The sequence below is a fragment of the Poecile atricapillus genome, chromosome 3, assembly GCF_030490865.1.
Source record: "Poecile atricapillus isolate bPoeAtr1 chromosome 3, bPoeAtr1.hap1, whole genome shotgun sequence".
Taxonomy (NCBI): Eukaryota; Metazoa; Chordata; class Aves; order Passeriformes; family Paridae; genus Poecile; species Poecile atricapillus.
The window spans coordinates 52,366,933-52,384,330 of record NC_081251.1 but is presented as its reverse complement, the minus strand read 5'-3'; the positions used below and the strand labels follow the sequence as shown (position 1 = coordinate 52,384,330).

General features: G+C 34.9%; 1 protein-coding gene across 1 annotated transcript in view; it reads right to left on the bottom strand.

The window, feature by feature from the left end:
• The window catches only part of NKAIN2 (sodium/potassium transporting ATPase interacting 2), a 526,876-nt gene that overhangs the window by 196,045 nt on the left and 313,433 nt on the right, over positions 1 to 17,398 (bottom strand). The gene's annotated exons all lie outside the window — the stretch shown is intronic.

The window sequence follows — 17,398 nt, the reverse complement described above, 5'->3', positions numbered from 1 at the left end:
AAAGCAATCTCATCTAAAAAATTACTAGCAGTTTATAGTTGCAAGAGTACTGAGCTTAAATTTTATCTCTTATTCTGACTTTCTTTTCATTTCTTGTCTTAAAGTGCACATACTTCTCTATTAAAATGATATAAACCAAATAATTTACATTTATTTCCTGTGGATAACTGTAGTGCAGTTAACACATAGATGAAATTGCTGAAAAAACTTTCAAACTATTTTCAGCAATAAAAAGATTCTTGTAAACGTTTTTTAACAGGAAAAAACTACATGGCTGATTTTGACAGCCAAACAGCTGCTCTAGAAAGATACATCAAGTCTTTTAATGAGAGAAAAAAAGATACCTGTTAATTACAATTATCTTATTATTTTGAATCAGGATTTTCTCAGACGTGTAAATATGGCAAATATTGGCTTCTGAAAAATAAGAACTGTCAGTAAGAAGAGGTCTGTTTTCTATTCAGATTACTTGCTAAAATGTCTGTGTTACATTTTAATTTACAAAACAGCATATCTACTTATATATTCACATATAGTGTTTTAAATTAAAGATTACTTGGCAAATCCATCTAACTTTATAAAGGTAAAATTTAAATTTTATGGATTCTTGAATTAATATTCTTAAACTTCTGAGGTTGTGGCTGCGACAAATTTTAAAAGCAATGAATGAATTAAGAAGAAAACTCATTATTTTTCCTGATAGAGAAAAAATCATATTACTTAGGAGGAAAATTATAAAATGTTCTTAATCTGGGGGATCTCAAATATTAATTTTCAGAGAAACCAATTTTTTTAATGTTACTTTAGCATTTTTTAATAGACAGAATGGAGACTCTGAATGAGTTTCCAAGGCCAAAATTCAACAATTCATGTATAAAATTTATTTCTTTAGGATAAAATATTATTAAAGGATTTTCTGCATTGTTTATAATTCAAAGTATTTTCATTCATTATTTTACTCTTTCTTCAAGAAGTAGTTCTGGAAAAAAGTTAAGCTAAACTTGCCTCAGCTAATTGGATTTTCACCTGAAGTCTGATGTAGCTAAATATTAGTTCATTTAGTTACTTAATCCATGTGTTTTGGCTCAAATTTATACTGCAAACCAATGTTTATATATGATAACATGCATGCTAGAAATCACACTGAGATTTTTCATGATTGTGGTTTCAAAGATATCATCATCAGTATATAGAAAAGAACTGTTGATTTAATTATATTTTTTAAAATTTCTGTGAAGAATATTTTGCTTTCTGTAGCCAGTTACAAAAATTTCAGTCTAATTCATTTTACTTTGGTACCTGAGCTGGCAATTGAGGATAGGGGACATTTATTGGCAAAGGTAAACTATTCATAAGGAGAAATATAGGTCTAATAAGTAATTTTTTTTAGAAAATAATATTTAAAGAGCCACAAATAAATACATTACTGGTTGTTGGTTTAGCTTTTGTGCATTTGGAAAATATAATTTACACAAAGCAATATCAATGTTACAAGAAAGATCAATACACTGAAATTAAAGGAATTATTTTTTCCATAAGGAAAATGGAAGAGAAATATTTCTCTCTAGATATTTATTAAAAAAAAAAAAATCAAAACAAAGCAAACAACACTTGAACTGAATAGTTCTGAAGACTGGCTGAGTTTTATTTGTCCATCTGAAGCAGCCCAGTAAAAAATGCCAGATGGTCATGTTATTTCACTCCTAAATTGAATTTTAGATTGGAATCAGATAAATACCTATTACATAGTTTGCCTTTGAAGCATAGTCTGTTGTCTAGGAGACCCAAACAACATCCATTTTTCCTTTCAGCACATAAGAAATTATTTAGATCCAGTATGCTTGACATGTTGAAAGATCACAGATAGGCACCTTGTGACTCTGGGAAGATGCTGTATAAATGTATTGCATTGTTACTGTGCTGAAGAGACTGTTTAAATTCTTCATTGCTCCTAGGTCAAAACCAGCACATTTTGAGACACAGATCTTATATCTCAAGTGAAAGAGTAAAATATTGATTCTTCATTACATAAATTTCTTCAGATACTGCATTATGTTGCTGTGAGGGAGATTATTCCTTTCTCATTCCATTAATCTACAAACCAGTACATTCTGGCATAAATAATGCTTATCAAAATATGTGGCTACATTCACCACATCTGCATCTATTTTTGCTTTTCTTAGGGACTGAGTATAAGCTTCTGATGCTGAACAAGTCCTTACAGAGGCTGAAGAGGTGATGCTGGTGTAATGGAAAGGGATTTTTGGAGACAACAGCATCTGCAAGTGAATACTGTGTTTAACCATGAGGAGAAATTATTGCTTCTCAATATGTCGTTTAAGAACAAACCACTCCATGAACACTTCAGCTCTGTTCTGTTCATTCATTGTTCTTGAAAAGAAAACCAAAAAAAAACAACACCATACAATCTGACCAAAAAATATCCTGAGATTTAAGGCTGCCCTTGCTTAAGAGGGAACAGTATGATGGAAGGCTGAAAAATTTTCTTGTTCCTCATACTATACTATCACTATGGTATTTTAAATACCAAATTAAGTTAGGTAGTGCTGTATACCTTGAAGTCACTCCATGTCAGTTTTCCCATAAGAGAATAATTCCCATATTTCCAGTTACAGAAAGGTAATTGTCTACATTTACTGTCATTTTCTTAGGAATATAATTGACTTTTAGATCAGTTCAACCTGAACAAATCATTTTTTTTACAATTATTTCTGAATAGAGCCATGCTTTCATGTTTCATCCTAACATTGATCTCAAACTACAACACCTGGTAGGATTTTGAAAAACAAAAACTGCATATGTAAAAAGAAGAAAACCTATATTTGTTAATTTTCCCACATTTCTCCTTATTCCCATGAAGCCACTGCAAAAATAGCAGATGTGTGCCAAAGATTTTTATTTGCCTATGAACATTTTGCATTTGGCAGTGCTGGTCACAGAGATTTCTAAAAAAATAAAAAATTAAAAATTAAAAATTAAAAAAAAAAAAAAAAAAAAAAGCTGATAAGTAAGGATGTCCTCTGAAACAGTCAAATTTACTAAAGGCATTTGAGATGTTTAAGCATAAGCTGCAGTTTTGTAACACTTAGCAGCAGTAGAATGGGATATTAAACCTTCCAGAAGAGAGGAAAAAGTTTGAATGGGGGTAGTTATTCAAAAAATATAGTCTGAGTGGGAGACAGGTGAGCTTGCAGGTATGTTAGGTTTTATTTATTCTCTCTAAACATACAAAGATTTGTCATGATAGTATTCAGTGGAACTTGCCAAGAGTGCAAGTAATGTAAAGCATATTTTTCCAGTTTCTGCGTATATAATGTAATACACTTTGAGGTATCTTCTAAGTGTCATGTCTCCTAACAGAAGTGCCTAGAGTGCCTGACTTGAAGAAGAATTAAATGTATGACAGATTTGGAATTTATATATATATATATATATATATATATATATTTTAAATGAGATGCCCATACTGTTTATCAGTGAGCTAAGGAAAATCACCTTTGAGGATGAAAGGAATAAAGTGATTGTCCATGCTGTCTTAGTCCTGATACTCTGCTGAACACAGACTGAGAATTGCCAATTAAGTCTAATTGTGAAAAATTATGTTCTCTTTATTAAGGGTAAGGGGGGACTATGTCTAACAGATAATAACCCTAAACCACTCTTCTAATTGTGGTTAAAACCTCAGGTTAGATTTAAATGACCATAGATGTGACATGCCAGTGCTCCATGTACTAGACCATTATTAAAGTATTCTTATTTACATACACAATTAATTTTGGCACAGTGTTAGACATTATTTGCCATAAGTATGGCTGACTAGACTTTCTACTACACTGTGAGTTTTCATTTGAGTTTTCATTTGAAACCTCCTTTCATTTGAGCCCTATCTGAATCTGTGTTAAGAAAGACGAAGAGATTGGAAATGCTTTTGCACCTCTGCATAATATCCTCCTTTTCTTGCCTCAAAACAGCCCCTGTAGCAAACAGCATTCTGAAAAATGCAAGAAGTTTGAAAACATCCAAGTATAAACTTCCCTCCATATGAGAGAAATACCTAGCCAAGAAAGACCAATCATTCCTGGACTGATCAAAGCAGAGACATGGTGAAAAAATGCCTCAAACTCCTCTAAATGGAAAAAAAATTTCCTTCAGGCAAACATATATATTAAGTGTATCCATAAAATTATTCTTTAGAAATATTTCCCAGTTTTCTACTAAAGCCAGTGTTCTTAAAGCTGTATCTACAGTTCTTCACAGTGAAGATGAAACATTGCTCTATTAATTTTAGAAAATAGATTATGTGAAAATTATCCATTGAGACAAAAATGACACTACAATAACCAGGTGTATTCAGTAGCTCAAAAAACGTCACCATCACTTTAATATGCAGGAATCAAACTTCAGATACCTTTTCTTCAAAATTTTCATCCAAAGTGTTAACTGGTTTTCCCCAAATCAAGCAGCAGCAAAATGGTAAAAAGAATAGAGAGTTTCGTTCCCCAACATCTTTAGATTGCAAATGTGTTAATAAAAAGAATTTGTCTACATAAAGGAAGATACATACTTAATTTGTGGAGAACTCTAAATGTGAGTGTTCTAATTTTCAAAATACCTGGATCATATTTTAATGATTGTACATGCAGAGAGGGAACTTGAAAAATCCCAATAAAACTACTACACTGAACAATTCAGTTTGCATTGTGGTTATCACAATTTTAACTGGCTTTTTCACTGACAGTTTTGCTGACAAGTATTTTAGAGGCCTTCTCTATTGCTTCACAGCTGGGCTACATCTATTTTTCATGCATCATTATGAACTCCTACATTGTGTTCCTAAGTGGCAGATTTCCAACCCTTAAGCAATTTGAAACATACACACCTGAAGTTCTCAAACACCATAAAACCATTTAAGAAGTACAGGGATTTTACTAAAAAGTGCAAGAAGATTAAATTTAAAAAACCATTTTACTACAAGTACCTTTACATTATGCAAAAGGCTGAATGAAATTCTGGAAATTAGAAAATTATAAAATAAATAGCATAAATATTTAATTTTCTCTAACAATCTGTTCTATAAAAACAACTTTTAATTATTTCTTCATCCTACTATGCATTCCCCATACTTTTCTTCTTTGTTAACAAACATCCAATGTTTTCTCCAAAGCATTTTCCATCACAAAACCAGTGTTCTGTCTGTACTAATATATCTCTCAGCTAGCTTATTTTACCATCCAGATTAATATTTTCTGATAAAATTCTTTATCCTAAACATGCATCAGAATGTTCAGCCTTTAAAGTATTGGACTCAGTGACATAAAATAAATTGATAGTTCTATTAGTCCTTTAATATTTGTGTGACAGTTCTATAAGTCTATGCATGCATTGAGTGTGGAATATGATTAGGATTGAGAGATGAGTTTATCAAAGATTCATATATTTTTGCTGACAGATTTTTTTTTTTTGTATACTCCAAATTTGAAAGGTATTTTCAGTTAGCTAAAATTCAGTTTCATGTTTCAGTGCTTAAAATCTGGAACAGTACATAATAAGATTCAGACTTTCTTCTTCTGATATGGATAGCATGATTTAATGATTCAGATTCTTTTTTCTGTGACCTACTTTTAGGAGAAATTCCAGTCTCTTAAGCTCAGGGCATGTTTTTGAGTTTGTGATTCAAAACTAAATTTAAAGAACAGGAACTTAATATTGGTGGTTTAGAATGAGTCAAGTACAAGCAGACACTATCACAGCTTTAAATCTACTTTCTACTAATGTTTATAATTTCTGAGTTACAGAGCAATAGCCCACTAAGAATATTTATAACCTGCCTGTATTTCAGAAAAAAGGATTCACGTGTTACATTTTTACTTCCAGTTTCTTTCCAAAAGGCACTGTCTTTGTTGCGAGACTGGGGCTTCTTAATTACCCGCAATGAATTAACCATTGCCTAAAATCTGATTCATGGTGCCAGATGAGTTCAGGCACTTGTGAAAGCTTATCCTCTCCACAGCAGGCCTAAGGAAGGAAGGAAGGAAGGCTTTTGAAGGTGTGCAATGAAACAAGGAAAGAAAATTACCTGATGGAAAGGAATGAAGATGAGAGCCAGTCTTTTCTGTAGGACCAGGTGAAAGACCAAAGGAGCAATGGACCCGAATGTCAATGTTCAACAATGGAAAGTGCTGGATTCTGCACGTGGGAAGGACTAACCCAGGATGTATAGACAGACTGGGGAGTGAGATGCTGGGAAGAGAAAGGGACAGAAAGGGACTTGGGGGTCCTGGTCGATGTAAAGTTGTATATGCGTCAGCAGGGTCCTTGTAGCCAGGAGGACCAGCCGTGTCCTGAGGCGCATCAGGAACAACATCATCCAGGACATCCTGCTACAGCTGAAGCTGCCTGATGGGGGAGGGTGAGTGTGGTGTTGGGGATGTGTGAACTAAATGATTTCCAGAGTTCCTTCTCAACTTCAGCTCTTCTGAGGTACTGCGATTCTATGAGTTGAAGTCTCCCAGCATGATCCAGATTCTGATTTCAAGGGCACTGAAGTAAATCTTGGAAATCTGATGCCTTTCCCTGAGGTCAAATCAAAACAGGGAAATAGGTTTCTCAGAACAAAATTCACAGCCCCATGCAAGCTTGGGCATTCATGAAGATCTTAATTTCCAATTGGGAAATCAAAATAATTTTCTCCCTTAAAGAAAGGAACAAAATTAATTATTCCATCCCACTGGGAAGAAAGTAACATGAATCAAGAAAATAAAAAAGGACAAGATTTATTTGAGCTTCTGTGTGATTCTTGTGTGGGAAAAAAATAACTCTTGGGTCTCCTCTGAGCAGACAAGCCCATTTTATATCACTGTTGAAATAGTCTGTAAGTACTGGGATGAAAATTCATAACATTTCAGTCAATCACCTGCTATATGAGTCAGAGAACAGTAAGCTGAGCAACTAGACCACCTACGCTGATAGCTTAAATCACACTAAAAGGAAAAAGTGTAAACCTCCAAAATTTAACACAGTCCAATAACATGCACTTCACTGAAGTATGTTTTTTCTTATATAAGGGGCAGAGCAAGATACGGACCATAAAAAGATAAGTAAAATCTGACATTACACTGAAGATTTAATACTCACTTTTTTCCACTGCCAATGTAATCAGAGAAATAAAATTCCAACTACTACAAGCCAAGCATATTAAAGAAGCAGAGTTTATCTTCCCAAAAAGCAGTGAATTAATTGTCTTGTCTAGTATTAGTAGTCAAGTTTTATCCCTTACTGAGGAAAGTGTCACGAATTAAGAAAAGTGAAATGTCTAGAATAATAATCATAAAGTTAAAGAAAATGAATGAACAACTTACCGTAAAAGATATGCACAACTGTTTTAAAAGTGTGATGACTGGAGATAGAAAAACAAAGCTAAAGAAAGAGCAAGTAGTAAAGGTAGTAAAGCACAGTAAAGTCACTATGAAAATAAAAGTAGAAAAGCAAAAGACATACCACAAAGAAACTACATAAGTTTAGTACAATGGCACAATTATATGCTGCAAACTCACCAGCTAAATATCAGTAGAAAGTGCACAGAATTAACTCAGTGTAAGTAAGAGTGTAATTCTACCTTACTCATTTCTTCACAGTGTAGGATAATAAAGTCAAAACAGAATGTAAAGGGATCATGAAAAACTCAGAGAAAGATGGAGGAACACAAAATCAAAGGAGGATCACAAAATTCCATAATACAGTCAGAAATACACAAAGGCAATTAAAAATATACCAAGATTTTGGAAGCATTTTATGTTACAAATGTACTCATTTGCTATGCTAAAAGTGTTCCATGAGAGCATTGGCAGACTTTAGACAGAAATAAAGATATCTTTATTTTTAGTTGATTGGAAATGCAGCTGACATTTTCTACTGTAAATCATTAACACAAAATTTAAAAGTTGAATTAGGAAATAAAATTTTCAACCGGAAAAAAAAAAAATATTCTTAGTGTTCTTATCCTATGTCCAGTGAAACAAACTTAATAATGTAGTATTTACGAAAGCAGTGAAAATCTGTGTCCTTCATAGCTATGGTAATACACACTCTGCATAGCATGCTTTCTAAGAAAGAAAAGACAACTACTAAAGCACTCATGACCCCATTAATAAAGACCAAAAGGTTTTCATTGTTGTTTTTAATAGCTAAGAGCTACAAGCAAGAATAGCTATGAGTGATTCAGGTAAGACCTTCAATAGATCTGATAGTTTATATTAATATGGCCAAGCATGTGCAGAGGCACTATGGTAGTGTTGAAATTGAAGTGATTAAGACAGGCTAAAAATGATTTTCAAAAGAGTAGTTTGGTTAGGGTTAAAAACTTATTTCGAGATACAAGTGGGAAGGAAATCAGTCATGCTAAATACCAACCAGTCAGTGAATAATTAAAAGATATGTCTGGAAACTGTCATTTTGTGGAACAAGGGGGACCTTCAATCCCTCTTTATTTTTAAATGCATATTTTGGACAACTCAAAATAATGGTATAAAATGTTCATCAATGATTTCTAGATATATCTGTATGTTTAGGCAGACAAACAATTCTTGCATGTCACTGAATTTTCCAGCTTGTTGGAATTGGATTGTTAGAAACCCTATGTGACAATCAAATCATTAGTCCTTGTTGCCAACAGAAGTGACAGATTTCAATTTACAAAAGAAGTTTGACATGAATTTGGTCTCTTGTCAGATTTTTCTCAACATCTTGCAAAAGCAAGCTGGATGCAAATTCACCAAATGAAATATTTGCCACTGGCAAACATCAATTTGAAGAAATCAAGATATTTCATACAAAACTGCCAATTTCTACTAAGACATTTGAAGATAAAGAAGGAGACAATGCTCCTTAGATCCATGTGGGCATCTGACGCTCTTGGTCCCCATGTTCTGAATCATAGGGCCATATTTTCAATCAAGTCTAAATGATCAAGAATTCTACAGTGTATAACAGGTTATTCTTGAAAGATAAAGAGTATTACTACTTCAAAAGGGAATATTGCTGTCAAATCACTTTCTAGTATGGCTGGAGGTTCAGGGTTGACTTTTCCAGGAGAGAAGGAAAATCTGAAATATTCCTCATGGCAGATGATTGCCATATCACCCTGTAACCCCAGTGCTACTGTGCTAAATGAAGAGCCAGTGTTCCTGTGGACTGGCTCTCTGCCTGACCCAGTGAGAACTGTAAATGCATGGCACATGCTTCACATCAGCAAATGACATCAAAGCTGTAGTGCCATCTCTCTAGCAGATCATCAGTATTACAGCAGTTATCCTCCTCACTTCTCCCCTTGGTGGTGTCTGGATCGTGCTCCGAGATGCCTACTGACAGGAACTGCATACGACTGCCAGGAATTTTGCATCCTTTCCCCTAGCGGACTAATGATGTGATTTGAGTCAACCCAAAAGTCTGAATGAGCAGAAGTTCTTGTGGACAAGAAAGCAGAAGACATGGTGGAGCCATGCAGTGGAGATGATGAGCCAGTTCCACAGGCTACTGTGGCCTATGAGTTTGGAGACAAGAGGAGAAGGAAGAAATGCTGTTACATCTGCACCTGTTATACCTGCATCTCTGAGACTACCTAAACCTAACCTGCAGCTGGAATTTTCCCTTGCTTCATGCTGATAATCAGCATCCTTTATTTTATCTCCAGAAATATGTTAGCCCAAGCAGCAAATGTAGCTGAGAGATGTGGACTCCACTTTGGGCCCAGACGCTTGCTCATTAGGCTTTGTAGCACGTATGGCATTGCAATGTTCAAGTGAATTGCACCTCCCAGACAGGTATTTCATAATGGTTTGCACCATCCAGTTACTGTCAGAAGTGTGTTTGAGGAGTGGTGTATAGGTACAACTTGATCTCATATCACATAAACTCAATAAATTTAGCCCTGTGTAATTTCCTTAGCTTGTTTATCAGGTGATATGGAAAAGACATGATGGCAGCCTTACAGAAATCATCCATGTCAAGAGATGCCTTTGCCTTAAATGTTTATCTGTTGTTAATTGTGGCCCCATTTCTTTTATTTTTAATTATGGATTAAAAGAAAGTAACTTTCATGGCTCCTGTTAAATTAAGAAATTAAATATAGTATCATTAGATAGTTAACATTCAAAGCTTCTGCTGGTACCAGGATGGTATGCCCTAAAGACTTCCTCAACTTTATTATAAACACTTCAGTCTTTCCTCACTGTTGATTCTGTTCTAATTCCTGAACACTGCTGGTAAATCTGGATTATTAGGGTTCAAATAAATTAAGCAACAGCATGCCTACTGTGGTTCTCATCTAGCTGGACCATGTATTGGGTCCAATTTTCTTCCTTATATATTATCCATTGTGATTTTACTTCAAGAAATGGAGAAGCTGTCATGTTACACCTTGAATTGCTGTCAGAAACAGCACTCTATTACTGGAAAACAGAGAACATAATAAAGAAATCTGAGCAGTGATTCAACTACTAGAAAGTAAATTATTTGATCCCTGAGCAAGATACACAATTTCTCACCCTGTAAAGGACTTTCATGTTAGTTTATGTGAGAAAAGTGGAGTGATGCAATTTGGCGACAGATTTACCTATCACTAGCTGTACAACTGCATAGAGATTGAAAATGGCTCAGCAGCTGCATTCTTACAGGCTCAGTTTTACAGCAGAATTTATATAATTAATCCATGAATAACTGTGACAGCAATTAATACCTTCTAGTAAGTTCTTATCTTTTTTCCCCCAGGCTCTCAACCTGTAGCAGCTCTTAAAGTTTTACTAGAAAATAAAATGGAGATAATGTCACATAATCATGCATATATTCACCTGAAAAACTGTAACTGAGAGATTCACAAGATACTTTCTGCTTCGTAAAGATAACTTTAATATGTAATATTTGTACCGAAGGATATGTAACATTTGTACAGAAGGGCTGATTCAAATACAGAAGTCAGGGCATTGTTCCACTGACTTCAAATCCTTTGGTTATCCATAGACTTTGGTTAAAACCTCACCTATTTGGGTTTTTTTGTCCTTGAGAGTACAAAATAAAAGGCAAAGAATAGGACTCTCATTCAACAGGATGTTAAAAAAAACAAACCTAGAACCAGTGCCAGAAATCGTGGGAAGGCACTCAGGCAGGCAGTGTGGAAATGCCCATATGATATTCTTCAGCTATACATTCATCCTGCCTGATTATCTCAGTTCTGCTGTTTTTCTTCTGCTGTTAGTCTTGCCAGCTTTCACAGTGGTTCTGTGACACAAATATTTTTCAAATGACTAAAACTGAAAATTCGTTTTGTCTTGCATTGAAGATCTGGACTATCATTTGAGATCCAGAATCTCAAAAAGAATACAGTTCATTTGGGAAATATGACAAAAACTAAAGGTGTACCAGCTACCATCAAAGCTTTTTAAAGAATATTTCAGAACATACTTCAAGTTCAAATGCTGATCCAGAACAATTAAGAACAATGTGTCTGATAATCTGTTATAACTAGGCAAGATGGGAAAATACTTTCCTAGTACTCTCAGTCAAGATGGACACCTCCTTTGTGAAGTGGAAAACAGGATAAAATTAGATAAAATCGTGGCTTAAATGAGAAAATTGTGCCACCTCAAATTTGGAAGTCTTCATAAGCCTATGGTTTGGAGTTCATGCTTCATAGCTGAGGCTACAAGAAACACAAATCAATTTGAAATTTGAATGAAATTCAAAGAGAAATCACTGTTGAGCCATAAACTCAACTCCAGTTATATTTAAGGATTCTTCGTGGAATATCTGTTAGCTGAGAAACCTGACATGTATGGTTTTCTCTTTCCATTTCCCCTTCTCTTTTTACCTTTCCTATTCCTGCTTTTCACCTGCTTTTTCTATTTTTGCCTTCTTTCTTCCCCTTCTCCATTTCCTTGCCCTGGCTTTCTGTCATAATATTCCCACATGGAGATATAGGAAGTTCAAGAATATGAAAAATTATCTGATATTCTGAAAAAAAGTGCAGTTCTTCCAGTTCATGCTCTGTGCTTCAGTCACTGGAGAGAGCAGGAAACAGTTGCAGTGAGATAATACTCATGAAGCCTTGGTATTCTAGTTTGCTATCCCTTTTATGGTCAGTTATGTGAACTTAAAAAGACAAAAACTGAAGTGATGCAGGGATCCCTGTGAGCTCCTGCTCCTTGCATAGAGAATTTTAAGGCTCTGCCATAGGATCAGAATCTCCTGTGTTCAGCTAAATGAAAAACCAAAAGGAGTGGAAAAACATGGCAATAGGTTTGTTAGGATTTCTCACGACTAGATTAATGTGAAGCTTCCTATGTTCTCTAGAGTTTTAAGAGGACAGATGACTGATATAAGGACTCTGTGATTGTAATTGTCCTGTATGTTCCTTACTCTGTCTACACAGAGTTTGATCCATTTATGACACACTTTGCTTTTCAGCCCTCTCCAGCTCCAGGAGAGAAGAATACAAATCAGAAATTGTTTCTTTGTATTTATTATTCCTAGATGAAAAATGGTCTATGAAATGACAAACCCATTAATCTGATCTGTCTTTGAATTTTTTCTATTTTTTTTCCCCAAAAGTGTATTTACTGAGATTCTCAAAGCTTAAGAGAAAAAGATTAAAGATAGAACTGATACACAGTTTTCAGTCATTTAAGCAAATGAAAGCAGAGCAGTATTTGAAAAAAGAAATGGTACCTATTAGTAATGACAGGAATGGCTCAAGCACATATGGGAAAACAACCTAGGCAAAGCAAAACAGCTAGCAGTGGTTTAAAAATTCAAGTAAGAAACCATAATTTTAATATTAGCAATATCTGCCTTATCTGTATTTTTCCATAAATGTAGAAAAGTTTGATGTTATTCTAAATCTTCATAGCAAGAGAAAAAGAAATAAAATTAAGTCTATCATCATTAACCCTTTTGGCACTATGTTAGTCATACCTGCAATGCCTGTATAGCCTTGGTCTTATTAGATAGTAAAATGAGACACCATCTCAGCCAAATCCAATACATAATGAAAGACATATCTGATAATAATTTGAATTATATTTTTTTTCCGTGTGAATTTTTAAATTTTTATTTTCACTGGGCATATGATGGAAGGAGTGTATGTAACAACAGGTAATTAAAATCTTTTTGTCTAAGCTATGGACACAAGCAAAGACTTGGAGTCTGTCTCATTTCTGCAGATAAATAAGGGACAGAGATATAGTTCTGTTCACTGATAGAGATGTAGTAGTGTTTGATTCACAACATAGAATCAGTAAACAAGACATATCAGTAAGAGTGAGAACATCACAGCCTTGTTTCTAACTGTCAGATAAAATTCTCCTTTGGGAGTATATCACTGTCTTAAAAAGCAGCCTGGCAATAATACCTGAGAGTTTTGGGCACCATAACATAAACAAGACATTAAATTATTAGAAAGTATCCAAAGAAGAGCCAGGAGGATGGGGAAGGGTCTGGAGGGGAAGCTGTATGAGGAGCAGCTGAGGACACTTGGTCTTTTCAGCCTGGAGAGGAGGAGACTGAGGGGAGACTCCATTGCTGTCTACAACTTCCTCATGAGGGGAAGAGAAGGGGCACTGACCTCTTCTCTGTGGTGACAATGACAGGACCAGAGGGAAAGGCCTGAAGTTTTGTCAGAGGAGATTAAGGCTGAATATCGGGAGAAGGTTCTTCACCTGAAGGATGGCTGGGCATTGGAACAGACTCCCAGGGAAGTGATTACAGCACCAAGCCTGACAGAGATCAAGAAGTGTTTGGGCAATGCTCTTAGGCACATGGTGTGACTCTTTGAGATGGTCCTGTGCAGAGCAAAGAGTTGGATTCAGTAATCCTGATTGGTCCCTTCCAACTCAAGATATTCTATGATTCTACAACTCTGTCTCACGCTTGAAGCACAACAGTCCAGCCTAAGAGAATGTTTAGTGCTTACATCTAGGGACCAAATCCATTACTGATAATAAAGATTAAAGGAAGGTTAAATATTTTAACATGAATTGATAAAGCAAATTTGAATTTCTTTTAAGAAATTTGGCTGTACAAACATCCTCATAAAAAATGCAGGTGGCATACATAGTAGCTTTTTCTATGGACACCAACAATTTCCAGCAAAGTTCTGTGCAAGAGAAGCCCTGGATAATATAGCAGTCATTTAAGCTGATCTATTTTAACATGAGCACATACAGAGCAAGTACTTCAGCTCTGACCTGAATATTTTTCTTCCTGGAACTGGAACATAGATATTTCTAACAATTTGTAATTGTGGCAGATGAAAGTCCTCTTTCCTCTGGGCATGCACAGGTGGCTCTGAGGCTGTGTTTGAATTGCAATCTTGTGAGACGGATAGTGACAAATGCATTGTATACGAAATCCCAGCAGACTGAGGATTCTTTTGTTTTTCAGCAAGGGCTATAAATAAGGCATGTGGCACAAAACAGACTGCTGAATGAAACAAATGCACACTCACAAAATAAATCACAAAAACCTTAGCGGTTTACAAATGGACATTTTCAACTGAATCCAAACAGAGAGATGAAGGGATTTTTTTTATACAAATGAAAGAACTGCTTTACTACTTTCTACAGGCACTTATGGGAAGAAGCTACTATCAAATATTCATGGTAGCCTCTTGTCTACACAAGTCTGGCTGATAGAGTAATAGTGTCGACTCACCTGGCACAAAAACTCAGCCATTTTCTCTTTCCCCATCCAGTAAATCTGTGGCTGTCAGTGATAGGAGCTGATGGGAAATGATAGCCTTATTGAGCTGCCTCATGAACTGTAACTCATTTGTTCTGAAGACCCAGACTGACAGCCTCTGCATTTCTCCCTTCCAGTGAAATTGATTATAAATCACTTTATCATTTTTCCCCATGACAGTTTATCAGAATTCTGGAGTTTTATATGAAGTCATAGAGGCTGGTAGTAGAAATAAGACTTACAATCAATCTTGTTGTTGGAGGGCACTGCATCTTGCAAGGTTTAACAATCCCACGAAAAATTGCAATTTGCCTTCCACTAACCAGACACATGTGTACCATACACACACACACTTGACATGCGACAGAAAGGGAAAACTAATCAGGCTCACTTCTACTGGGCAAATAATCTAAACTTATGACTCACGTGAACTTAAAATTTACAATCACTTTCAGTTCTTGGTAAGCTAATTCCTTATTTTGACTTTTAAGTCTCCTAATAGATTCCCTAACCAACAAAATAATAAAATCCTTCCCGACACAATACTGCTTCACTGGAAAAGAAACCTTCTCTTCTTGTTTGCTTTCATTCTTAGTAAGGTACAAAATAGAAGAATAGGACAGGTATACTAAAGAAATATAGATTGCTTCTTTAACCTAAGGAATTTTTTATTTAGAAAAAATGAATGACGATCACCATGGATCAGAATTATGCAAAGTCAAAGATATTAGTTAGCACAAGAAAACCAGTTAAGTTAATGATTTCTCTTCTTCCAAAAATCCTCTGTGAATTGATACATCCTATTGTCCTGGGGTGACCCAAACCATTACAACTATGTAAATATTATTAATTAATTCTAGCACTAAAGAACTTGCTGTACTTAAGTAAATAGCCATCTCTATTAAAAAGGTAAAAGACATCAATCTAAGCCCACAGACTCTCTAAATGAAGCAACAGAAGAAAAAGACACTTAGAAACATATAAGCAAGTAAAATACAATGCCTCATGACTTTGGTCATTATAACTGCAAGGAAACTTAAGGATGTGATGCCCAAAGGAACACAAATCATAATAATAAATAATCTCTAGGAACACAAATAATTAACTGGAGTCAGATTTTTTTGTTTGTTTGATTACATTGAACTAAAACTTGTTTCCTTGCACCCCTGGAAGCAGAGCATAGATGATGACCTAAGCTGACATAACTGAATTTTGCGTTCTTTTGGGCTCTAGGATGAGCAAATTCCTGCAACTGATTATTTTTAGCTTTAGAAGTAATACATAAAATTCTGTTTTCTTGATCCATGGGAGCAGGTATTTAAGAATGTAAACCGTTCTATAAGAATGACAGGACAGGAGGAAAAAACTTTTACAGTTGGGTGATATAATGAAGTAATGTGATATAACATGTTCCCTATTCACTGTATTTATATTGTCAAAATGCTACTCTTCCTGCTTACCAACTACACCCACTGTGGAAAAAATCACAGCAGAACATGTGTTATATCAAATCATGAGCTAAAGTCACCACAGTAAAGGACATGACTCAAAACTAATAATAATTATAATATTAATAATATTAGAATATTAATTATATTAATTAATATTAATTATATTAATTAATAATATTAATAATAATAATAAAACTAGAAATAATTTTGTTATCAATGATTAGGCCACAGTGTAATATATTCCTAAGTTGAGCTTAAAATTGGTTCAACAAGAGCAAAACCTCATGCAACACCAACCCATTACTTGATATCAGTAAGTTGCAAGGGAAAGGTATTTGAACTTGATGGACTTGTCAGTGTCAGGTTAACGGTTGGATTCGATGATCTTAGGGGTCTTTTCTGACCTAAATGATTCTCTGAGTCTATGATACTTGTAACACAGCAGGTAATGAGCATGTGTCTTAATTATTATAAATGGTTGAATATTGACAACAGCTGCCTGTTTTCTACTCCCTTAGCACTGACTACTGCAATTCTTGACACTCACTTGTGCAGCAGAAACCTCCCCCACTTTTCTTTGTTAAACTCCACTACATGTTATTTCATTTGCTTTTGTATCAGGTTGCATCTATCATTAGACAATGGACACTTGCTTGCCCCATTAACTCTACTAATGACATGGAATTTTGCAGAGCTGATGGAACAGTAAAGTAGAAAAAATGTGCACACAGTATTCAAAAACATCTGAGATGAATCTGAATTAAACGTAAACTAAAAATAAAGTATGGAGGTCCCTGGGAGATCAAGATTAGGACCATAAATAGAACATCTTGAAATATTTCAGAAGTTTCTCATTAAATCTAATGCCAAAGGCATCGAGAAGGCAATTTATATCCATGACATGAAGCTAAACCAAGAGTGAGTGATATTTGAATGCAATTGGATCGTCAACGGTGTATTTGTTGGAGAAGAAGAAGAGTAGGTATAAAATTGTTGGGTGTTTGGGGGGTTTGTTTGTTTTACATTGTGAAAATCACAACACAGGGAACCCTAGTGGTCAAATGCTTTAATTTTCTGATCTTACTATTGAAATGCAAATTCTCAAAATAATCCTAATAGAACTTCTCCTCTTAGATAAATTAATTTCTAAAGTTCACAGCCTCAGATTCAAACAACTGAGAAAGTCAACAGAGCAAATA